The following is a 26,736-nucleotide window of genomic DNA, read 5'->3' as shown; positions in this document are numbered from 1 at the left end:
AAAAGATTGTTTCCGTATTCATTTCCCCTCCCTTTAATCTTTAATCCTTCCTTATCTACTGCGGCCTACAGCACAAGCCCTAATCTCTTCTGTTCTTAAAAGAGCCATCCCTTGATTCTACCATCCTCTCCAGTTATTGTCCTATATCACTCCTTTTCACAACCAAACTCCTAGAAAACAACAACAATGACAAACAAATGCTCTCATGGCTTTCCTTTCCCTCACATCTCAATCTTGTGCATTCTGGCTTTTAGCCTCATTACTCCCCTGGAAGGGCGCTATCCAAAGTTCCCACGATCTCCTAATCTCCAAAGCTGAGGGCCTTTCCTCAAAGGTCATCTTTCTTGTCCCCTCTGAAGCATCCACCACTCTGCCACCACTTTCTGCATGCCCTCTCCTCTCCTCTCTGGGTTTTTGTGACCCTGCTCTCTCGGGGCTCTCCTATCTGTCTGACTTCTTCCTCACTCCGCTTTGCTTGCTCATCCTCTATAGGATGAGCTATAACTCATATAACTCTCACATAGCTGGGGTTGTTCAGCAGGCTCTGTCTCTATACCCTCTCTCAGTACAAGCCCAGTTCCCATGGATTTAGTGATCATTTCTATGTATGTGACTTACAGACCCAGCCCCAGTCTCTCCCCTGAGTTTCAGTCCTACATCACCAATTGTTGGATATTTGAAATTGGATGTCTCGGGGACATCTCAGACTCAACATTTCTAAAACAGAACTTGTGATTTTACCCCCTCCTTCTAGTCCAACTTCTCTGGGTTTTCCCAGCACTGCTCTCTTGGCTCTTCTATCTGTCTGACCTTTCCTTCTCTGTCTCCTTTGCTGGATCATCATTCCTATCATTCTAACAGTGAGTAACTGGCCCCTAGGTTCTGGCCGGGGCCCTCTTTTGTTCTTTCTCTATATTCTCTTTCTTTCTCTATTCTTCTCTTTCTTTTCGTCATTTTCTACAGGTTTAACAATCATCTCTACAGAGATAACTCTCAGTTCTGTATACACTCAGCCCTAGTCTCTCCCCTGAGTTCTAGTACCAGATCATCAACTGCCTATTAGACATTTTGAACAGACCAACCTGTAAGCCTCTTAAGCTTAACATGTCCCAGACAGAACTCACTAATTTACCCCCATGCCTCTCAAACCCACACCTCTCCCAGATGTTCCCAAATTTTGCCGAGGGTACCACCAGCTTCCCAGTCATCCAGGGTCACATCAGAGTTATCCTCTACTTCTCACTCTTTATCATCCCACCTATCTAATCAGTTGCCAAATCTTGTTATTTCTTGGGCAGCTAGGTGGCACAACGGCTAGAGTGTTGGGCCAGGAGTTAGGAAGACCTGAGTTCAAATCCAGCCTCAGGCACTTGCTAGCTATATGGCCCTGGGCAAGTCACTTAACCCTGTTTGCCACAGTTTCCTCAACTGTCAAATGAGCTGGAGAAGGAAATGGCAAACCACTCCAGTGTCTTTGCCAAGAAAGCCCCAAATGGCATCATGAAGAATCAGACGCTACTGAAACAACTGAGCGACAGCAACATTGCCTGCATCTCTTCACATTTTTTTACTCCTTCAACCACCACCTTAGTAAAGATTCTTATACTCTCTTACCCGGCCTATTGCAATAACCTCCTAATTATTCTCTATTTTCACTCCTCCACACAGCTATCAAATTTGTTTTCCTAAAGTTCAGATCTGACCCCATCACTCCACCATTGCCTGTCAAATGGTATGAATATAATAAATGTTTGTTGATTGATTATTTGATTGACTCTCACAATAACCCTGTGAAGGAAGCGGAGGAAGTCTGAGGTCCAGAGAGATTGTGACTTGCCCAAGGCCACAAAGGCAGTAGGTGGCAGAGCCAAGATCCAAACCCGAGTCTACTGACTCGGAAGTCAATAGTCAACAAACATTTATTAAGCATTGACTGTATTCCAGGTGCTGTGCTAAGCACTGAGAATACAAATAAGAAAAAGACAGCTTTTGCTCTCAAGGAGCTTTTCACTTGTGTCTGACTCTTGGTGACTCCCATTTGGGGTTTTCTTGGCAGAGATAATGGAGTAGTTTGCCATTTCCTTCTTCAGCTCATTTTACAGATGAGGAAACTGAGGCCAGAGGGGTTATGTGACTTGCCCAGGTTTTACACAGCTAATGTCTGAGGCCAGAATTGAACTCACTGATGCTCTATCCACTGAGCCACCTAGCACAATACACTGAAGGAAACTGAGAGGACCGGGGCATGGTGTTGTTCAAGTCAAAACTAAGTGGAGTTTCCTCCAGCTCTGAAAATAAAGATAGCTGGAAAATTCTGGAAAATACTATAAAGGGAGATTTGAGGAGGAGTTTATTGTTTTACTCTTCAGCCAGAGAGGAGAGGCAACTAAAGGTACTAAGGAGGTGCTGAATATCAAAGCTAAATCAAGCTCCATGATGAGAATGAGTTCTCAGGTGATGAGCTTATCCTAGTGGAGCCATGACGTTTTTAATTCCATTGTTTCAGGTTTCACTTGTGTCTGACTTGTGACTCCTTGGACCTCTGTCCATGGAGTTTTCTTGGCAAAGATACTGGAGTGGTTTGCTATTTCCTTTTCCAATGGCAAATAGAGGTTAAGTGGCTTGCCCAGAGTCACACAGCTAGGACATTTATGAGGCTGGCTTTGAACTCAGGTCTTCCTGACTCCAAGCCCAGAACTCTGAGCCTAAACTAAGCAAGGAAGATGATGGAAAATGACTAGCCCATGTTTGTGTGGGCTCCTCCCAAAGACGCAACTCCCCAGTTCCCCATGATGGGAAACTTGTGCCAGAGCTAGATCCCCCCCCCCCGCCCCAGCCCCATACAACTTCCCCCTCCACTCCACAGGGGATTTTCGTGAGGGCCAACTGATAGGAGGGGCTAGGGAACTATACTTTCCTAGGAAAATAAAGCACCAGGCCGATCCCTCTCTATGTTAGTGGCCAGAGTGGATAAAGTGCCAGACTTACAGTCAGGAAGACTTGAGTTCAAATCTTGTCTTAGACATTTAACTTCCTAGCTGCGTGTCTGGGCAACTCACTTAACCTCTCTCAACCTCAATTTCCTCAGGTGTAAAATAAGGATAGGGTAGCTGTGTGTCACAGTGGATAGAATGCTGGGCCTGGGGTCAGGAAGACTCTTCTTCCTGAGTTCAAATCCGGCGTCAGGCATTCAGGCTTCAGGGCTTCAGCTGTGTGACTCTGGAAAAGTCACCTAACCCTGTTTGTTTCAGTTTCCTAACACATAAAATGAGCTGGAGAAGGAAGTGGCAAATGGCTCCAGTATCTTTACCAAGAAAACTCCAAATAGGGTCACAGTCGGAGGACTGAAGGACAACTTGGCAAAAAATAAGAATATGAATAGGACCTACCTCCCAGGGTTATTGTGAGGATAAAATCAGTTTTGCAAAACTTAAAGTGATATACAAATGCTATCTATTATTATTATGATCTCTTAATGACCACTTTCTCGCTGTAACCAATAGGGAAACTTTTCACCCTAAGGTTCTTCTGCCTTCCCCAGGCCTTCCCTACGGGAATATTGTGTGACTTTGCAAACCCCACTAGACTCACACTTTTAAAACTTCCCTGTGTTTAGTAATCCCTTCTTCTGGCTTTGAGAAACTCAATGGCTGCTTGAGCGTTGGAGACTTGAGTATACATAAAAACGTATCTCATGGTAGATTTGGAGTCATGGGACCTGGGTTCATTTTATGACTGTTACTTATTGCCTGGTTTTAAGTGATTGACTTCTCTCTGGGCCTCATTCCTTCCTCTGTTAAAATAAGGAGGTTGGTTGGACTCCATGCCATCTAAGTTTCCTCCTGGCTCTGGATCCAATGATCCAATTTGAAATGGGAATCCAGGGAGACCGGGAACCCATACAGTATCTTTGGTTGGGGGTCTCTGACACAAGACAACCTCTCAATGTCTTCCCCAGCCATTGGCAGTAGGGACTTTGTATTTCAGAGACACCTGACAGAGAGGGTGTACCCTTGTAGGGGAAAGGGGTTGGGAGAGAGCCTCATTAAGTGAGGTAATCGAATCTCATGTTCCAAGGCTAAGCTGCCTCAGAAGGGAGGGGAAAGCTGGGCTCTCCCCAAGTCTATGGCAGGGATAGGGCCTCTCAATTCTAAAAGCCTCTGCCACAAAGCCCAGGCTGGTTCCCTTGCAAGCCAAGCCCTTGATCTGACAGAGGTCGAGCAAAACCTTTGTTCCTTTCAAGCCCTGCTTCTCTGTGGCAGCCTGGCAGAGAGAAGAAAGGCAATAGCTTTTCTCTGTAAAAAGAGCCAGCTTGGGGCTGTTCCAACTTTTAACAAGCCTTCCCTACGAAGAAGGGGGAGCTTGGTGGTTAACATCAGCAAAGGCCTCCCTCAGTCCAGGCAGAAGGGATGTGCTTGGGTGGCAGGCTCTGAAGATGGGGTCAAAGGGTCTCTCTAATAAGGGTTTTCAGATATCTCTGACCCTGGGCAAATCATGCTCATTTTCTGAACCTCAGTTTCCCCCTTGGTAAAGGGAGGAGGTTGACCTTGGTGATTGCTAAGGTCCATTACTGTTCTGACATTCTATGTTCTAAAATTCTATCTATATACCATATCTTAAGACTCCTCCGGGCTTTGACATTCTATGTTCTAAAGTCCCCTCTGGCTCTAAATTTCTCTGTCCTTAGTTCCTTTTCACTTCAGTTGTCTGTGTTCAATGTTCTAAGATACCTTTCTACTCTTATATTCTTTGTTCTATGTTCTAAGGTCTCTTTCAGCTCTGACATCCCAAATTTTAAAGTTCTTACCAGCTTTGACACCCTATATTGTATGTTTTCCTTCCAGCTCTGAAATCGGACATTTTAAGGTTCCTTCCAGCTCTGACATTCTGTCTTCTAAAGGCCCTTCCTGCTCTAATTTCCTGTGGTTCTAAGGGTAATATGGAGAGGAAGAGGATATCCCAAGAAAATATGACACTGAGAGTGAGAGGGGTGTCCTGCTTATCATTGCCCTATCTAGAATGGGATGATGCCATTCTTCTCATTGTCTGTAGCCCTGTGGCAGTCTGGTGGTTGTAGGATTTCTGTTTCTGATTCTTGCTGTTTTGCCTGAAGCTTAGCCAATGAAGTTTCCCAACCTGCCAGCCACTGACTCAGATCCAAAGCCAATCGCAGTGTTTGCTGTGGATGATGTGAAATTAATGATGGTTATTAAATAATAACGACAAAGCCTAGTATTTCTATGGATCCTTTCCTCACCAAAGCCTCTCACAAATTAGGCATCCTATAAATGCTTTGTCTGCCACTGAAATGCAGCTCCATCTGGGGTGGAAGGCAACATCTGCTGAACAGCTGCATTGGGAAAGAGGCAGTGGGCTGAGTGACAGTGGTGCTACCTAATTCAATTACTTTGATTGGGAGTAGTAACTCCCATAGGGAGACACTAGGCTTCAGGATGCCTGGTTGCCCATATACAACCTGTTCAGTGGCTGGGCCAGGTGTGACGCTCACTGTCTAGACCTGGGCTGAAGCCCTTTCCCAGGACTCCCCACCCAGCACCACCTGGGGGCCAGTTGCATGCCTGTGTTAATTCCAGCTGCCCGCCATCACTCCGCTGTGTGAAACTCCTTGGGAAGTAGGACTGGCTGTAATGGCGACAATTAAACACTCAGACAACTGTTGGACCATTTGTTTGCTATGGCACTCAGAGCCGTTTGGCTTGTTGTTTTGGCTGTTTCTATTTTAGGCTCCATTTCCTAGAGGCGGTAGGGGGTGGGGGGTGGGGGGTGGGGAACACAATGAATTCTGGTCTGTTTCATAGAAAAAGATGGTTTGTAGAATCTCAGATTCCTAGAATTCTAGACTCACAGGATGTTAGAGTCTCAGAATCTTGGAATGCTGGGAACTTAGGATTATCGAGCTATAGAATGTTAAAATTTTAGCACCACAGAACTACAGAATTTTAGAATCTCAAAGTTAGAATCTCAGTTTTTTCTAATCCTAGATTGCTAGAGCTGGGAAAGAGAGCACCTATAAGTTCTAATGCCTGAGGTTACACACTGAGCATTGGAGCAATAGCATTCTTGGATGCCACAACCCCTGCCTCATCTATCAGTATGGCCATCTGAAGTCTATTGGAAACAAAGTAGATTTGAGCCTTGATTTGTGTGTTCAGTGAAGTTCTAGGAAGCTGTGACTCTGGTCAAGTAAATTCGATATTTTCCTCTTGATTTATACAATCATTTCAGAGAGATCCTTCATCATTCCTGATGGATCTGCAATGGTAGATGTGAACCAACAAGTGAGGAACAGGGATTCTTTTTCTGTTATTTTGCTATGAGACTTTGAGTGTGTCCTCTCTGGATTTCAGTTTCCCCATCTGTAGGACAAGGAGCTTAGAGAAGACAGTTTTTAATGGTCCCATACTTACATTCTGTGAGTCTAATTTTAAGTACCTGTTATGTGCCAGCCATCCCCAACAGGTTCCATCTTTTTTTCTTTCTGCCCTCTATTTCACTCAATCTTTAATGATCTGTAAGCAAAAGCATTTTTTAATTATTCAGTGAATCTTCATTGAATTGGTACCTGACCAGCTCAGCCTCTTCCCTCTGCTGCTGTCCTCATTCTTTTCACTCTGGCAATCAGTTGCCAAATCTTATTGACTTTACCTCCACAGCATCTCTCACATCTATTCCCTTTTTTTCTACCTCCACCCCTACCATCTTAGCTCAAACTCTCATCACCTCTTCTTTGGCCTATTCCTATAACCCCTAATTGATCTCTGCCTCTCTCTTTCCCAATCTATCCTCCAATAGCTACCAAAGTGATATTTCTAAAGCACATGTTGGAGACTGTTATGTCCCTGCTTAAGAAGCTCTAATGGCTCCCTGTTTCCTCTAGGGTAAAATAAAACTCTGGGTGGCATTTCACAACCTGACTTTCCAGGCTTATTAACCATTGCACCTCTTCACACATTCCACAGTCCAGCCAAACTGACTTTCTTGACGTACGTCATATATAGCAATCATCTCTGACTTTGTATAGATACCCCCGATTTACCCTGCTACCGGACCCCACTCAATGTCTGCAATGCATTTCCTTCTCACCTTTGCCTCTTCCGATCTCTAGCTTCCTTCAAAGCCCAGCTCAAGTTCCATCTCCTCACATAAGGCCATTTTATATTCCCCTAGCTTCTAGTGCCCCACTGCCTTATTTGGAATTCAATTTTTTTTTTCACTTAAGCATTTCATTTTTTCCCCTCACCTTTCGTCCTCATTGAAAAAGAAAAAAACAAAATCTTTGGAAGAAATTTTCATAGTCAAGCAAAACAAATTCCCACACTGGCTGTGTGAAAATGTATGTCACAGTCTGAGTCTTGAGTCTGATCTTTCTGTCAGGAGATGGGCAGCATGCTTCATCATGAGTCTTCTGGAATCATTGTTGTCCATTACACTGGTCAGAATTCTTAAATCTTTCAAAGTTGTTGGTCTTTACAATGTTGTTGCTGTTGTATAAATTGTCCTCCTAGTGCCATTTGCTTACCTCTGTATCATACACATCTTCCTAAGTTCCTCTGAAGCTTTCCCTTTCATCATTTCTTATGGTTCAATGATGTTCCATTGTTCATATGACAATTTGTTCAGCTGCTCCCCCTTTGACGTGCACCCCTTCAATGTCCAGTTCTTTGCAGCTACAAATGGAGCTGCTCTAAATATTTTGGTACAAATGGATCATTTTCCTCTTTTCTTGATCTCTTTGAGGTTTAGATCTGGTTGTGATATCACTGTGTCAAAGTGCAAGCATAGTTTAGTAACTTTTGAGGCACAGTCTCAAATTGTTTTCCAGAATGATTGGACCAATCACAGATCCATCAATGATGTATTAGTGTGCCTGTTCCCCCCCCCACTTTTATTATTTTCCATTCTCGTTCATTTTGTCCATCTAAAGGGTCTGAGGTAGAACCTCAGAGTTGTTTCAGTTTGCATTTCACTAATTATTAGTGATTTGGATCATTTTTTCATCATTGATAGCTTGGATTTCTTCCTTTGAAAACTGCCTATACATCTCCATTGACCATCTATCATTTAGGGAATAGCTCTTATTCTTATAAATTAGAAACAGTTCCTTCCATATTGGAAATGAGACCTTCATGAAAGAAACTTGCTAAAGATTTTTCCGCAGTTAACTATTTCCTTCTAATCTTAGATTAATTCAATCTACACTCTCTTTTTTGTAAAAAAAAAAATTATTTCCTGAATTGATGAAAATCCACCTTCTCTCTTTTCTATCTCCCTCCCCCTCTTGAACAAGAAAGAAAAACAGACCCCTTCTAACAAATATGTAGGCAAGCCAAATAAATTCCTGCATTGGCCATGCCCATATATGTATGTGTGTGTGTATATGTATATTGTGTGCATAAATATGTATATAACACGTGTGTGTGTATACACACACATATATGTCTCCATCTGCCTCTTGAGTCCATCACCTCTCTGTCAGGAGATGAGTAGCATGTTTATTCATGAGTCCTCTGGAATTGTGACTGATTTTGGTGATTAGTTTCCCACCTCTTCTTTATGAAGAAGAATAGGGTAGTGAGAGAGAGGGAATATGACCAGTACCAGTGTTAAAGGTTCGATATGACTTGCTTCTGCTCCCTTGTCCCTCTTCTCTTTCCCTAGCCCAGAGCTTAATCACAGGTTCTTATTCTTTCTTTCTTTCTTTCTTTCTTTCTTTCTTTCTTTCTTTCTTTCTTTCTTTCTTTCTTTCTTTCTTTCTTTCTTTCTTTCTTTCTTTCCCTTTCTTCTCAAAGCACACACACTATGCTTAGAGTTGTTTGTTTAGGACTAATATCTCCCTTAATCTAATCTCCCTCTTTGTCTTCTTCCCCAACTTGGTGTGTATTTGTGTACATTCTTCCTTCCTTTGATGAGTTTACGTGAAAATGAGGTCAGAATTACCTTCTCTCCCCATTCCTTTCTCTTTATTTGTAGTCTTCTACTTATGTACTCCAACTGCCAGAGAATTTTCCACACGTTTCCTCTCATCTTCCATCTACTAGTGCATCCTTTACTCTCCTCGCCTTATTTTTTTTTTCTTAACTCTTATTTCATCTCTTCCTGGAATGCTAAAACAATTTATACCCAAGCCTTTTTTTTTTTCTTTGAGGCTTTCCTTGTAGATGTTTTGGAGTCATTCTTTTCTTATGGAGTTGTGTCTTAAACATCCCTGTTACCATGTGGTAGGATTGTTACTATTGCTGTTATTAGCTCATTCTTCCTAGCCTTGCTTCCTGACCTGAGACTTTGTCTTAGATCCAGGCTTCACGCACTTCTAGAGGGAATAACTGGGCCATGCTCATTTCTATTTTGTATTCTCTTGGGTCCTGCTGCCTTTTTCTTGGGATGTTAAGTGTTGTGTTACTCCAGGATCTCAGGGACTGATCAGACTGAGGACCTTGCAAGCTTTTGGTACATCAAAAACATTCTGATCCAGGGCACAGTCTGATCACTGACCTCTTGGTCTAAGTTCAACAAGTTCCTGACTTGGGTTTGGGTTTGAGAAATACAACTGTGGGCTTGCCCCTGACTGGAACTCCAGTAGACTGTTGCTGGACTCAATCATTTTCAGTAGTCTGGAAAGCTCTGCCAGTTCAGCGTAACAGAATTGCAGATCCCCTTTTCAGTCTGGACTTCCTGTCCTGGTTCTTCTGCTGTAGGCTTCATATAATCTGGGAGCTGGATCTGAGACCATGCTCCACTCCCAGGGCCAGAGACACAGCTGTTCTTCACTCAGTATTCAGCCAACGTCCCATGACCATTCCTTGCCCTGGACCACTGCCCCAGGTGCAGGTCCTTTCCTCAATCTTCATTGGTGAGTGACAGAGCTGCCAGTTGGCCTTTGTTCCTGCTCTCTGCGTAAGGTCAGGCTCCTATGTGCTGAACCTGGGACCTCTTCTGGCCTTGATGCACAGCCAAAGGCAGGCTCTCATTCAGTCCCTGTGCTGGAATGCTCTGGATAGCTGTTCCTAAATAGACAGACACAGAGTGTCTGTCAACCTTTCTGCCTTCCTAGGCTGAATTAAGCTGGAAAAATGATGACTATGCTTTTTTCCCTTAGATTTTCCAATCAAAATTTGATCTGGTTTATTTTCCAAATCTTTGTGGATTAAATATAGGAAGAGCTTGGCTATACTACTTCCTTCTACTCTACGATCTTGGCTAGTCTCCAGTATTTATTTTACACGTGTACCTGTCATTTCCTCTAATAGAATGTAAACTCTTTGATGGCTGGGGACAGTTTAATATTTTGTCTTTGCATCATCAAAGCTAGGCATCATAATGGATAGAGCATCGGACCTGTAGTCAGAAAGACCTGAGCTCAAACTCTGCACTTATAAGCTATGGGACCCTAGGCAAATCACTGTACTTTTCTCAGATTTGTTTACTCTTATGAAAATGGGTATAAGAATAGCACCTATCTTATAGAGTTTTGTGAGGACCAAATGACATTAATATATGTAAAGTGCTTTGCAAACCATAAAGAGCTGTATGAATGATAGCTATTATCATCACCCAGCATAGTACCTAGCATATAGTAGGTGTTTAATAAATGGATGCTGATTGATTGATTAGGTGCTTCAGATTGGACAGGCAGGGTAATATAGTGGAAAGGGTCTTGGAATTAGAAGACTTTTGTTCTAGTCTTGACTCTGACCCTTATCAACTGTATGACCTTGGGTAAGTCACTTCCCACTGTGAGTCTGAGTTTTCTCCTCTATAAAATGAGGGAGTTGGACTAGATAGTATCTAAGGGGTCCCTTCCAGCCCTAACATTCTTTAAGCTTGTGGAGGGGAAGGGGGGGCGGTAACCTGGTTCTTGCAAAGGGTGAGACTTTAGAAAGAAGATTGGAGCCGTATGTGCAGGAATGATTGGAGGCAGAGAAGGAGGCCGAGCAGTCATTTGCAAGGATCTGGGCAGGAGATAATGAGGACTTCTGGTAGGGAATGACAGTGATAATGTAGAAAAAGGGATCCAGGGAAGGGAGGCTGGACATGGCTTAGTGACTGATAAGGTTGTAGTTGATGAAGGAGGAGAAAGAATGAGATAGTTGGATTAACTGATCTCTGAGGTCCCTTCTAGCTCCAAATACCACAACCTTATGGTTAGGGTTTTGATCCTGGATACATGGTGGAAGGTTGGGGAAACTGTAAGTGGAGATCAGCAAGACTAGCTCATGAGATCCTAACTTAGAGAATCTAAACCTATTGGGTTTTACTAGGAGAGTATTTTGGAGATCTGAGCATCCTTCCGCAAAGTGCTAAGGACATGGTAGTTGTCTAAGAAGAGCTAGCTTTCCCCAGACCTTCTGTCCTATCTTCATTTAACTAGAGACAGAGTGGCAGCTAGGTGGCACAGTGGATAGAGTGCTGGGCCTGGAGTCAGGAAGACTCGTCTTTCTGAGTTCAAGTCTGGCCTCAAACACTTACTAGCTATGTGACCCTGGGCAAATCATTTAACCCTGTTGGCCTCAGTTTCCTCATCTGTAAAATGAACTGGAGAAGGAAATGGCAAACCACTCCAGTATCTTTGCCAAGAAAACCCCAAATGGGGTTATGAAGAGTCAGACATATCTGAAAATTTTGACTGAAAAAAGCTTATTAGCCAAAGTCAGGCCCCAGTCAGTCACTGGATCAGAAAAGCTCCCCAGGGGATGGAAGAACTCTGGGAATTTCCACCCACCATTGGGCATTCACCTCCAGCATTCTGCTTTAACAGTATGTTGCAGATCCCCTGGACAGAAACAGGAAGTAGATGAAGAGTTCAGGAAACAGATCCCAAGTTTGGCTTAAAGGTTATCTATAGTAGTGTTGGGGGACTTTACCTTACTGTTAGAGTTCTGCCAAAAGAAGAATAGCTAGTGATTTTTCAACTTTCCTTAATGATACTTTCATCTCTCAAAAGGTTGAGAAGTCACAAGGGGAAATTCCATTCCGAGTCTCATTTTCACCAAAAAGGATACCACTGTTTGCTGAGGTAGACATGGTGGGAACCTTGGGGGAAAGTGATCACATTATATTCATGATAGAGAAGTAGAAAAAAGCTGGTAATAGTCTGACATGCCCCCTAGATTTTATGAAAGCAGATTTCAAAGGGTTTAGAGGACAGATAGGTAGGATTCCGTGTCCCAAAATTCTACAGGAGAAATCAACCCAGGAGGGAAAGGAAATTTTCGAGAATGAAAATTGTAAAACACAAAGGGAAACAACTCTGATAAGGAAGAAAAATGATAGTTGTCTGAAGAAACTGATGTGGAGGCATAGGGAGCTCTCCAGGCAACTTAGTTAATTAAGAGTTTTATACCAAAAATGAAAGGAAAAGCAAGTAGTGGAAGAGGAACTAAAAAAATCTTGGTATCATCCTGTAAAAAAATAGGCTTGGGTGTTCGAAGGTTCAGAATGAGCTGCGGCTGGCAAGGGTAGCTAAGGATAATCCATTTTTATTTGTTTGTTTAGTTATAGTGGGAGACAAAGAGGATCAAAGGAAAAATAGAGTCCCTGCCTAGGGTGGCTGGAAAGATCATAGAAGCACATATCACTTTGCCTCCTTAAAAGCACAGCAAGGCTGCTCAAGTATCACTTTGCCTCCTCTCTTTGTTGCCAAAGATATCATCTTTTGGACTGGAAAGACCAGAACAGAAAAGGGAGTTGGAGCAAATCAAGAGATATAGAGATTCTAGTTTCTGCTATCTACTGGTCCCCAAGTCATTGCCTTCCTCTTCACCCCAACACCTGCTCTCAAGCATGAAGACTTCAGTGTATCTTTTTTTTCTTTTTGGCTAGGCAATGGGGTTGAGTGACTTGCCCAGGGTCACACAGCTAGTGTCAAATGTCTGAGGCTGGATATGAACTCAGGTCCTCCTGACTCCAGGGCCAGTACTCTATCTAAGGCACCACTTAGCTGCCCCAGACTTCAGTATATCTTGATGACTCCTCACATACCCTGGCCTTTCAATTCATCAACCTCCTTAGTTCCCAATGATCTGTAATTTTTCAGTTCCCTTTGGCCATGCTAGGAATGGTTGTATCCCTGATCTCACTGTTATTCATAATAGAGCTGTGTCCATGATTTTGAACCCTGAATTTCCCCCTCTGATCACAATCTCCTGTCCTCCCCCTCTCCTTTTTTTTCTCATTCTTCCTAAATCTGTCTGTTGTTATCACCCTAACCTTCAGTCCCTCTGAGCTGCCTCAACTTTCCTGGTGCATCACAACTATTTTTCCTCACTTTCTTGCCTTTGCAATCAGGAGCCTATAGTTAATCAGTTCATTATATGCTGTCTTCTACCTGGAATCCCTCCCCTTTTTCCCTCACCCCCAACCCTATCCTATCACTGCTCATGCCTTGCCAAGCTCTGACCCTGGGTTACCCCTACCATTTGCTTTTTCCCCATCTATCTGGGTACTATTTAATGTCTCTGGAGGAAGTCACGCAACTGTGCCAAGTGAGTCCATTACACGTTTATGTTATCCAATCTCAACCCTGCTCTCATGGCTCATGGCAATTCTTTTATTCTTCATGAGTGACTACTGCAGTTCCCACAGTGACTATTCCAAATCTTTTCTTCTTTCCTTAAGCCTCCTACACTACCCTCTCCCTCTTCCCTCTCAGCAGATCTCCATTCCTACTTTATTGAGAAAATAGATACCATTAGTCACGAGCTCCATTTTCTCCCCATTTCTATACCTCAAAACCACTTGACACCGCCCCCTTCTTTACCCAAATACTTAACTTGTGCCCTTGAACTTTCCCCTTTCTGAATCCTCCAAGAACGTTTCTCTGCCATGCTCTCTTTGTCTCTCTGTCTCAGTCTATATGCTTCTGTCTCTGTCCCTGTGTTTCCCTCTCTGTCTTTCTGTCTTTCTCTTTCTATGTGTCTGTTTGCCTGTCTATCTGTCCAGTCTCTCCTTTTCTCTTGGCTCCTTCCATGCTAAATACCAATCTTCCCCCTTTCCTTAAAAAATCTTTACTTGACCTGGCCATCCTCTCATCCTATATCTGTCTCTCTTCCCAAATTCCCTGAAAAAGCTGTCTGCACTCTACGTTCATTTTTTCTCCTCAGTACAATGCTCATTCCTATGCAATATAGTTTATGACTCCATTATGTGACTGAAACTGCTTTTTCTAAAGTTATCAATGATCTCTCAGTCCTTTTTTTAGCCTTCAGCTTCCTGACTTCTAGGCAGCATTTAACACTCTCCAACAGCCCCTCCTCTTGAATATTTCATCTTCTCTCAGCTTTTATGACTCTTGTTTTTCCTGATTCTTTTTCTATCTGTAACTGACTGCTCCTTCTCTGTTTTCTTTATTGGATTATTATCTATCTTTATCCCCCTTAGCATGAGTCTGTCATCCCAAGATCTCTTCTGAGTCCTTTCCTTTTCTCTCTCTTTCTCTCCTTCTTTGGTGCTCTCATCAGCTTCCTCAGCTTCCATTATCATCTCTATGCAAGTGACTCGAAAATATATACATCTAGCCTTAATCTCTCTCTTGAACCCTAATCCAACCTCATCAAATGCTTGTTAGACATCTCTACCTTAGAGATCTCAAACCCAACATGTCCAAACCAGAATTAATATTCTACTATAAATTTGGATTTATAATACAAATTTCCCTTCATTGAAAATTATGTTGACTCAATGGCCCATTGATTGCAGCCCTCTTTGTCAATCAGTGTTGATCAGAACAATCAATGTTCTGACTGTTGAAAGTTACTGAAATATCAGTAGCTGATATTTTATGGTTCAAAAAATCAGTATTGGGTGAGGTGTCACTCAGTCCCCTGGTATTTGTTCCATGGCTAAATCAGCTCCTACCTGTGACCTTTGTACCCCTTCCTGTAAATTGTCACTTTCTTCCTACCTTGGGAAGGAACTGAGATTCAAGTGTCCTATCTGAATTGTTTATCTCATTATGAAAAGTTGGCCCCACCTTGAAGTCATTGCTGATCTTTAGTGATCAACCCATGTTTTGCTACCTTGACGTACTTATAATAAACTCCTTTCACTTCTCTTTGCCCTGAGTTTTGCCTTATTAATCAAGGTGAAAGCCCAAAAGGGGAATTTTCCTTTCAACACCCATTTCTATTGAAGGCATTGTAGGTTTTTACCTTCAAAGTCATCCTTGACTTGTTCCTCTCCTTTGCTTTCCCATCCCCCCACCCCTATAGTATCCAGTTGTTTGCCAGGTCTTATTAATTCTACCTCCACTATGTCTCATATATCTCACATGGCCACCAAACCAGTTCAGGTCCTTGTTGCTTGCTTGGAATGTTGGAGCAGCCTCCTAGTTTGACTCGCAGATTCTAATTTCTTACCCCTTCAATTTAACTTCCATGCAGCTGTTAAAACAGTTTTGACCATTTTGCTTCTCAGTTCCACAACCCTTAGTAGCTAGGATAGAATAAATTCCTCATCTTGGCATTTAAAGACCTTCGTAGTTTACATCCAGTCTACTTCTGCAGGATTATTTCACATTAATCCCCTGCATACACTCTTTGCTTCAGCCAAACTGGTTTACTTGATGTCGCTTAAAATCAGAAATCCACTGACTGTGTGCACGCAGAGGGAGAACAGCAAGGTTTTGTCGCTAGTGAAAATACAGTACCTAATGAGGGTAGAGATATGGACTAGTTGGGGGGTGGGGATATGCAAAATGATAGCTGGCCTTGCCTTTCTCAAGTAGTTTGTGTTCTGTTCGCAGCTTCATTTGCATGCTTATCAAGAGGATTTGGGGGTGTCAGAGGCCTTCATGTGGCTCCTGTGGTTGTTGTTGTTGTTTTGAGAAAGAGGAAACCAGAGTCCGTGAAATGGGTGGGGAACACAGACTCACAATCAGAAACATAATGAGAATTATAAAGAATTTTCTAACCCCAAGAGAGACCATGTCCCCCAATTCAGTATCAGACAGGAGGGGACAAAAATGGAGATGTAATCTTAGGCTGGGGGTATTTTACTGGCTCTTGTTAGATTCCTGATTAGTTGTGGTGTCTCATAGCCTTTCTCATCCAGTAAAAAAGAATCTAGGCAGCTTGGTGGTGAAGTAGATAAGAGTGTTGGGCCTGGAATCGGGAAGTCTCATCTTCCTGAGGTTAGATGTGGCCTCAGGCACTTAATAGCTGTGTAACCCTGGGCAAGTCACTTTACCCTGTTTGCCTCAGTTTCCTTACCTTAAGAAAAGCAATGGCAAACCACTCTGGTATCTTTGCCAAGAAAACCCCAAATGGGGTCATGGAGAGTTGGACACAACTGAAAAAATGACTAAACATCAAGAAAAAGAATCTGCCTTCTTTTGTTAGGGTGAGATTTTCCAGCGCTGTATCTTAGTAGAAGAGAGTAGAGAATAGTGACTATCCTAAAAAGCTGAAGACCTGCAGATAGTATGAAAAAGCATTTTTGTAATCAATGGACACAGCTAATAGAAACTATGTAATGGAGAGGAAAGATGTAACCCCTAGAAAGGAGGATGTGGATATCTAGTGGGGAGCAGACATTGGAAGACACTTAGCAGAGAGAAGCCCAGTGATATATCCAGAGGATATCAGTAGTTTCATATAATGAGAAGTGAGTTGTCTTTGCCACATGTGAGTACTAGCCACATATGTCCCTACATGTGTATCCTCCATAATGTTTCCTGGACACCTCTGCTCCTTACTTGTCTGCCCTCATTACATCACGCATGTAAGTTGTACATATATTGAGGCAGCTAAGTGACACAGTGGATAGAGCATTGAGCCTGGAGTCAGGAAGTCCTGAGTTCAAATCCAGACTCGGACACTTACTAGCTGTTTGACCCTGGGCAAGTCACTTAACCTCTGTCTGCCTCAGTTTCCTTTGTAAGATAATAATAGCACCTACCTCCCAGAGTTGTTGTGAGGAGCACGTGAGATAATATTTGTAAAGTGCTTATAAAAGTGCATTCCCTAAATAAATGCTTATTCCTTCCTTCCTTCCTTTTATTTTATTTTTTATTTTTGGAGGCAATTGGGATAAAGTGACTTGTGCAAGACCACGCCAGCTAGTAAGTGTCTGAGGCTGAATTTGAACTCAGGTCCTCCTAACTCCCCGGCTGGTGCTCTATCCACTATGCCACCTAGCTGTGGCCTCCTACTCTTTGGAGGCTTGTGTATGAACTTGGTTTATTAATATTTTAGTAACTTTCAACATAATTGGTTCCCCTTTTAATCTCATTCATTCTGTGCTTTAAAATCATCATTCCAAGAAAGGGTCTTCACCAAACTGTCCAAATGATCCTTGACAGAAAAAAGATGAAAAATCCCTGAATGTTAAGTTTAATGGGCTTCTTGAAGAAGCAGATTCCTTCCTTCCTTCCTTCCTTCCTTCCTTCCTTCCTTCCTTCCTTCCTTCCTGTATTTAAACCTTTCCCCACTGGTGGTACGATAAACTGTGAAAGAATGTATCACATGTGAGTGATCTTTATTGTCACTTAATTTATTATATAGTTTGATTAAATGTCTTATGCTTTGAATTGTGTCCTCTGGTGGACTAGTAAACATAAATACATTGGTGGGGGCTTGTGAGTTAAAATTTTGATTGAGTGCTGACCCATGGAATGCCTTGAACTTAGAATACCTTTTCTAGGGGCTTAATGGTAAAGACTGCACCAGGTGCTGCACATATGTTCTCTTCTGTGCCTAGACCATATTCCCTACTCATCTCCACTTAGAATCCTTAGTTTCACTCAAGACTCAAGTCACCTGTCACTTTGTACAGAAAGGCTTTCCTGAGCCCTTTAGTTATTAATGTTCTCTCCCTCATTAAAATGTCTTATATTTACTCATCTGTATAAGTGTTGTATCTTCCCCAGGAGAATGCAGTCTTTGGAAGCAAGCATCGTTTTTGTTTTGTCTTTTTATCCTTGGTGTTTAGTACAATTCCTTAATATGAAATACATTAAGGATTTCACCAGTGTACTGATGTATATTGCGACCCATTTATAAAGTCTTATAGACTTGCCTGAGGTGTAGGGAAGTGACTTGGCCATGGTAACTCTTTTTTTTTTCTTTTTGAGACTGGGTCTCCCTATTTTGCCCAAGCTAGAAATGCAATGGTTATCAGAGAACCAACCTCATCATTGACAGCATGGAAGCTTTGACTTGCTGTGTTCCCTATTCCTTAGGCATCCTCATAGTCCCTCACTCCCAGAGGTTCACCATATTGGTGCCTCACTTAGAACAGGCCCCAAATTGGTTTTAACCATATTATAGCTCAGAACTCTTAAGTTCAAGCAATCCATCAACCTCAGCTCCTCCAGCAGCAGGGATTATTAAAGGTGTGTACTACCATGCCTGGCCACATTTTCTTTTAAATTAAAAATAAATTTAATTTTTATTGATATCTTTTGTTTTTACATCTCTTTCATTTTTTGAATATATCCCTCCCCTTTCCCAATGAGTTATCTGTATAACAAAAATCAAAGAAAAAATAAAGAGAATATTTAAAAAGCAGTTCAGCAAAACTGGTTAATACAGCATTGGACTTTGACAGTATATGAACTGTTACACATCCATAGTGCCCCTTCTCTTTGAAAACGAGAGGCAGGTGAATTTCCTGATATTTTCTCTTCTTTGGAGAGAAGCTTAGTCATTATTATTACTCAGCATTCGTTTTAGGGAGTGGGGTGGGGTTGTCGTTCATTGTTATAGTCATTGTATATTCTTTTTTCCTAGTTCTACTTATTTCATTCTTCAACAATTTGTGCCTTCTCATGCTTCTTTGAATTCTGCATATTCATTGTTTCTTATAGTATGGTAATATTTCATTACATTCAAGTACCAAATTTTGTTTAGTCAATTGCCAATTGATGGGAGCATCTCTTGTTTTCAGTTCTTTGGAACCATAAAATAGGCAGCTACAAATATTTTTGTGTGTATATGTATATATATATATATATATATATATATATATATATATATATATATATATATATATATATATATATATATATGGTAACTAATTCTTCCTGATACCAAGTCCAGAACTCCAAACTGCATCTTGCTTTATATATAATAGCTGCTTAATACGTGTTTTTTGTATATGGTAGCTGCTTAATAGGTGCTTTTTAAATTGAATTGGAAATAAGTAAGGGGATAGTAAGAGAGCTTCTAGCTAGCTGCCTTTGATGAGTTTAATTAACTAATGTGGCTGGCCTAGGTGAACTAAATATCTGGGGGCCTGAAAGAATTGGCTAATGTGGTTAATGGACCACTGTCAAAGATATTTGCAATGTGGAGGATGTGGAGGATGGAAACAATACAGCAAGACTGGAGGAGGGCCGATGGTGCTCCAGTTGTCCAAAGCTGGAAAAGAATGGAATCTGGAAACCATAGATCTGTGAGCTTGATTTGGGTCCTTGGCTAAATTCCAGAACATTTCATAAAAAGACAGTTAGTAGATTTTTAGAAAAGGAAGCAGCACTCACAAAAAGCTAGCATGATGTTATCAAGAGCAAGTCTTGCCAGACTAATTCTATTTCCTTTTCTTGGTAAAATTACTCAAGGAAATCCTAGAGACATAATCTATTGAGATTTTTTTTTTTGGAGGTAATCAGGGTTAAGTGACTTGCCCAGAGCCACACAACTAGTAAGTATTTGAGACTAGATTTGAACTCAGGTTCAAATCTGAACCTGACTCCAGGACTGGAGCTCTGCCCACTGAGCCACCTAGCTGCCCCATTTATCAAGATGCTAAGAAAGCATTTGATGGAATCTCAGGCTGTGCTTATGAAAAAGATGGAAGGATGTGGACTAGACAAATAGTAGTGCATAAAATGGATTCGGAATTACTGAATGGCCAGAATCAAAGAATAGTCATCAATGGCTTGAGGAAAGCTTGAAAAGAAGTCTCCAGTGGAGTGTCTCAGGTTTCTGTGCTTGGCCCTATAATGTTTAAGAATTTTACGAATGACTTCAAATTTTTAGATGACATGAAACCAGGAGGGATAGTTAAATTACAGGACGATAGAGTCATGATTCCAAAACATCTTGACAGATTTGACCATTGGACTGAATCTAATAAAATGTACTTTAAGTCAAGTCAACAAGCATTTATTAAGCATTTACTATGTGCTAGCCACTATGCTAAGTGCTAGGGAGTGCTGAGAGGCTGAAGATAGTTCCTGCCCTCAAAGAGTCCCCAGTCAAGGGGGCAGAAAACATGAGAGCAATTATGTACAAACAAGATACATATAGGATCAGTCAGAGATCATCTTAGAGAGAAGGCACTAGGACTGGGAGGGATTGGAAAAGGATAGGAAGTGAGATTTTAACTGTGAATTAAAGAAAGTCAAGGCAGCCAGGAGACAGGTATGAAGAGGTAAAGAATTCCAGGCATGGGAGACAGCCCATGAAAATGCACAAAATTGAGAATAGGTGAGAATAAATGTAAAGCTTTTTGCTTGGGTTCAAAACATCAGCTTTACAAGTATAAGATGATTAAGGCCTAGTTAGATGGAATTTGTCCGAAAAAAGGTCTAGGGGTTTAAATGGGCTGTGAGCAAGCATAATGAGTTGATAGTGGGCCATAGCATTTGAACCTAATATCAAGTCAAAAAGCATTTATAAAGCACTCACTGTGTGCCAGGCACTGTGCTGAGTACAAAAGGTAGTCCTTGCTCCCAAGGAGCTCACGATCTCAAGTGATCGTAGGCTGTGCTGAGTGGCATAATGTATAGGGCCAGGGAGATGACAGTGGCGCTATCCTGTGCCCTGGTCGTGTTTAGTTCTGGGAATCACACTTTAGGAAGCACATTGATATGATGGAAACTATCCAGTGGTGGACAATTAAGATGGTCAGGAGCCTCAACTTCATGCCATATGAGAGTCACTTGAAGAAACTGATGAAACAAAAAGTGTATGTGGGGGTGGGGTGGGAGCAAGGAGAGACGATTGCATTCATGTATTGGAAGGCCTTGGTCACAATTTGTTCTTCCTGACCCCTGACCCCAGAGCTCAGGGCTAGGGGCGATGAGTGAAATTTGCAAAGCAAATCCAGGCTTTAGGTGAGGAAATACATTCTCATAATCTGAGCTATTCAAAAGTGGATAGGATTACCTTGGGAAGTAGAAGGCTCCTCCTCACTGAAGGCCTTTGGGCAAAGGCTGGCTGACCACTTGTCTGATATTCTGTAGAAGGGTTTCTTGTTCAGGCTTAGGCTGGACTCGACGGCCTCTAAGACCTCTTCTAATGCTGAGATAATTCTATGGTTTTATGATTCAGATGGTCTGTGGCTAGCAGTAACCTGTAGCCCAGAAACATAGACTTGGGCTTACATTGGACCAAGGTCAGTCTTGGAGATTTGTCACAAATTGCCCTCTCTCTGGCTCATACCCCAACCCTTGGTCTCCCTTGGGAATATCAGGTGGGTCTAAATGTTCCAGTCCAGGGTTTCTCCCAATAACATGAGTCTGTGTGTAGGTCTATATGACAAAAGTACTCAGGCTAAGGATACCTTAACCTCAAGGATGGGCTTCATTTATACCCTACCTCTCCCCTCCCCCCTACCTCCATGCTGAACAGAAAGGACTCACACCCATGCCCATGAACAGTCAAAACTATTCTTTCTTCTTCACCTCTCCTAGAGACCCATGTACTCCTCCAGACTTACAACTCTCCCCTAGGGTTGAGATTCCCTGGCAAATGGAAAACCCTTTGTGTTGCTAGAGAGCAAAGCAACCACCTTATTCCTGTGGGCATTGCTAGCCTTGAACCTAAACAGTTCTCTAGACTTATAGTATATTATTGTAGGGGAGAGTGCCCCAACAAGTGGCAAACCCTCCTGGCTGCTTGAGAATCAACCCCTTTTCCTCTGGTGAGTCCCTCTCCACTCAGAGACCTATACTATCACCTGCAGACGTTGTTTGAGGCTCCTGCCTCCTTGTCCCTTTTCTTGCTCCCCCTTGTCCTCACCCCTCCCATGGCAATGAGTGCTAGTAAGGTCATTCAGAGCGTCTAGAGAGTCGACTTCTTTTTCCTCAGCCCAGTCCATAGAACTCACAGAGCTGATGAAGGCTCGGTCTGGGTTTGTTCCTCCGTGTTGTGGTTCCCTCTCTTGCTGCTCCTTGGCCAGGGCTCCTGCCTGATCCTGTAGCTCCTTCCCTTGGTCCAGGAATTCAGCATTGTCTGGCAACGTCTCATCTTCCTGAGATGCTTGGTCCAGGGACTTGGCTGTATCCTGGAGACTTGGTCATAGAATCCCTCTGTTTCTTTAGGAAACTCCTCCATCCCTCGTTCACCATGGCCTCTAGCTGTTGACTCTGTAGCTTCCAGTTTGGCTCAGGAACTCCTTAATCTTTCACTAATCCCTCCACATATTGGGCCATACGATTCTCTTCTCTCCTGAGGCTCCGTGATTCTGTTGAGGAGCTTTTAGGCCGAATGAGTTTCTCTCCAGGGAACCAGAGGCTGATTGTCCAACTGGCTTTTCTCTGGCCCTCTTGACTGAGGTTTATTCCATGCCTGTCTGCCTCTGTTCTTCCTTTTAAAGGCCAAGTTCAAGGGTATAGCTCATATATACCCCATAGCTCAGGGGTATGATTCTCCGTGACTCAAACAGTCCTCTGCAAATGTCACATTAAAGGGAGTGTTCACACCTTGGGAAGAAATCTTCAATGCTAAAACAAAGGCCTTATCCTTTAATGTTAACTGGTTGCCTCCTGGGCACATCTTTCGTATAACATTCTGTGATTTTATGTTTCTAAATTCTGTGATTTTGTGATTTTTGTGTTTCTCAGATTTTGTGATTCCATGATTCTGACATTCTGTGATTCTTTGATTTTAGGATTCAAATATCCTATGATTCTATGAGTCATCAAGCCAGCAAGCACTTATTAAGTGCCTACTATATGCTGGGTACTAAGCTAAGTGCTAGGGACACAAAGAAAGTCAAAAACAGTTCTTGCCTTCAAGGAACTCACTTTCTAATGAATGGAGCCACAATTTAGTGGAGGACCCAACATGAAAACAACTATGTACAAACAAGGTATGTACAGGATCAAATGGAAATAGTCTCAAAGGGATGGTGCCAACATTCTAACATTCTTTGATTCTAATATCCTGCGATTTTGTGAATCTAAGATGCTGACATTCTGGGTGGGTGATTACATGACTTGAGAGTCCTAAGGTCCCATGATGCTCCTTCTTTGCTATGCTGTGATCCAGTGCCTGCCTTTTAGCATCGTCTTCTTTCCTTAGGTGATTTCATCTGGTCAGTTATTTGGTCAGCAAGCATTTATTAAGCACTTCTTATGTTCCAGGCTCTGTGCTAAGTGCAGGGAATACAAAGAAAGGTAAATACATAATATCTACCTGCAAAGAGCTTACATTCTAATGGGGAAGAAAACATGCAAACAATTATGTGCATAAAAGATGTGGTTGTTGTCCTCATTCTCAAAGAGGACCAAAATGACATCACTATGCTAGATCAGGGTACAGGGTGTTTGACCGTGGCTGATCTGACCAATACAAGCTCAGAATGTTCTACCATAGGTCAGGCACATGTAGTCCCTGTGAGTATTTGGCATGGATTCTCTAAATTTGTACTTCTCGAGTTTCTTTTGAACTACTTCAGTTCTGCTTTGCTCCTAGAGCGCAGCACCTTTTCTGATGTGGGCACGCCATGCTGAGCAGGCCTGTGCCAGTGCCTCCGATGTCACACAATCAATTCCAAAGTTCTTAAGAGAAACCTTGAGAGTGTCATTGTATCGCTTCTTCTGACCACCATGTAAGTGCTTGTCCTGTGTGAGTTCTCCATAAAAATGAACTCACACATAAAAGATAGAAACAGCATAAAAGAAAGATTGTTGTTTGTCCTTCGTTCTCAAAGAGGACTATGACACCAGGAAGGTGATACCTTAGCATGCAAGTGAATTGGATTTAAGTGAGGGAGGGCTGTGTAAAGTTACCAGCCTCACTTTCTCCTCTGGAGCCATCTGGGTCCAGTGACTAGATACACATTAAGATGACTGGTAATATAAAAGTAGATATAAGGTAGGAAGAAAGGTAATATAAAATATAAAATATAAAATACCATTTTATAGTAGAAGGCAGGATATTAGCTGGGACTTGAAGAAAGCTGGGAAGCCAGGAGACAGAAGTGGAAAGGGATAGCATTCCAAGTATAGGGGACAGTCGGAAATGATACAAAGCTGGAAGATGGAGTATTGTGTTATAACAAATAGCAAGAAGTCCAGTGACTCTGGATGGTAGGTACAGTATATAGAGGGAAGTGTAAGAAGACTGGAAGGGAGGAGAGGGCCAGGTTGTTAGAGGCTTTAAATATCATACTGAGCATTTCTATTTGATCTTGGAGGAAGAGGGAGCCACCAGAGTTTATGGAGTAGGAAGAATGACATGATCAGACCCGCACTTTAGGAAAATCACATCAGTCTCGAATTGGAGAATGGATCGGACGCAGGGAGACCAACTAAAAGTTATTGCAAACTTAGGCATGAGTTGACGAGAGCCTACACCAGCATCATCATGACTATGTGAGCATAGAGAAGGGAATGAATACAAGCGATGTTGTGAAGGTATAAATGACAAGATCTGACAGCAGATTGACTATATGGTGTGAGTATGACCAACTCTAGGATCACACCTAGGTTGTAAGCATAAGTGACTGGGAGGATGGTGGTGTCTTTGACAATAATAAGAAAATTTGGAAGAAAGGAGGGCTTGGGAGAAAGTTAAGAGTTCTTTTTTGGACGTGATGAGTTTGATATGCTTAAGGGACAACCAGTTTGAGATATCCAAAAGGCAGTGGATGATGCCAGATTGCAGAAAGGTGGGATCCAGCAAAGGAGACAGAGAGAGGTGGGATGAATGATCCCATTTCATCTTGTCTTTCAGAAGATTGTCTCTGTCTACTGGCTGCTACTCTACTGCCTACAAACATGGTGACATCTCCCCCATTCTCAAAAGACGCCCGCTTGATCTGTTCATTCCCTTCTAGTGCTCATCCCTATATCTCTCCTCTCTTTTATGGCTAAACTCCTTGAGAAGGCTGGCTACACCTGGGGCCTCCACTTCTCTTCCTCTCACTCTCTTCTTGACTCTTTGCAGTCTGGATTCTGATTTTATCATTCCATCGAAACTGCTCTCTCCAAAGTTGCTGATGATCTCTTAATTCTCAAATCCAATGGCCATTCTTTAATCCTCATCTGTCTTGACTTCTTAGAACTGTAAAACACCCTCTTTGATATTCTCATTTCTCTAAGTTTTCATGACCCTGTTCTCTCTTGGTTTTCTTCTTACTTTATTCTCAGTTTCCTCTGCTAGAATTTCATCCAGGTCACACCCACTAACCATGGGTGTAACCTCAAGGCTCTATCCTCGTCCACCATCTTTTCTTCCTCTCTTTTACTTGATCTCATCAGCTCACTAGTCAGATCTACTTGTCCAATCCTAACCTCTCTCAGGACTCCCAGTCTTTCATCTCCAACTTTCTATTAGCTATCTCTGACTAGACATCCTACAGACGTCTTAAACTCAACATATCCCAAGATGAACTCATTATCTTTCCCTTCAAGCCCTCCCCTCTTCCTCACTTCTCTATTACTGTCAAGGGTCCCACCCCATGGCTCCCAACCTAGGTGTCATCCTTGAGTCCTCCCTCAGTTCTCAATCCCTGTAGCCAATCAGCTGTCAACTCTGATCTTTTCTGCCTATCCAATATTTCTGGTATATACCTTCTTCTCTCCTCCATAATTGCTGCTACACTGATGCAGGTCCTCATTATCTTACACTTAGACCAGACCTGAACAACTTGGCAGTAGGCTAAATAAATTAAAATAAGCTAAACGTTTTCAAGGTGCAGATAGGTTTTTAGCAGCTTACTTTCCAAGTAAAGGTATAATTAATTATTAAATTATTTTGCAAATAAATGTTTTTAAAAAGAAATTTCAATTAGTATCAATTAATTATTACTTAAGCTTTTATTTATTATGAAATCACATTAATATTAAAAAAATTACTTTGCTAAGCAGTAACAAGTTTTAATACATTTCCCAGGTTTTCTTAATTTACATTTAGTTAATGGGGCATATTACATTTCTTGTTAGCAGTTTATCGTACTCCAGAATCATGTTTAAAATTGATCTATTTAGAAATTTGAAAACTAACCTTAGTAGAGTTTACTTCCTTGAAAAACCATTATTCCCCACTGAGATTTTTCACCAATTTGATGATTCCATTTGTTTTTCATTGGTGTCCAATTTGCTTAAGTCAAGATGTTTTGATGCAAAACAGTGACGAAGATTGTATTCCTTTAGAACAGCTATTACTTCTCTGCAAACAAGGCACAATATTTTGTCTCTTGTGTAAGTAAACAAGTATCTATTTGTCCAGTGTGGTTCTGATTGATCTTCCATTTCTTTTTATTACTCATTTTGCAAAGTCATCCCAAAAACTTTAATGTTAGAACCAAAAAACCTCAACAACAGCTGCTGACATACAAAGAAATACTGAACTGAACGTCTGACCTTGGAGAGGGCGCCAGACACTCTTGTAACTTGGAGGGCAGCCACGCAGTGAGGGAAGGGAAGAAGCCCTTGCATTGTTGCTGCTCATTGCATAGCAGGCATCAGCTGCGTTAGCGCATGGCTGTACCCTGTTCTGTGCCAATAATGACAGAAAACACAGTGAAAAGATGCGACTCTCACTC

Source organism: Phascolarctos cinereus, unplaced genomic scaffold (assembly GCF_003287225.1).
Source record: "Phascolarctos cinereus isolate Bilbo 61053 unplaced genomic scaffold, phaCin_HiC Scaffold_2;HRSCAF=192, whole genome shotgun sequence".
NCBI lineage: Eukaryota > Metazoa > Chordata > Mammalia > Diprotodontia > Phascolarctidae > Phascolarctos > Phascolarctos cinereus.
The sequence above is the reverse complement of the archived record's forward strand: the minus strand, read 5'-3'. Positions refer to the sequence as shown.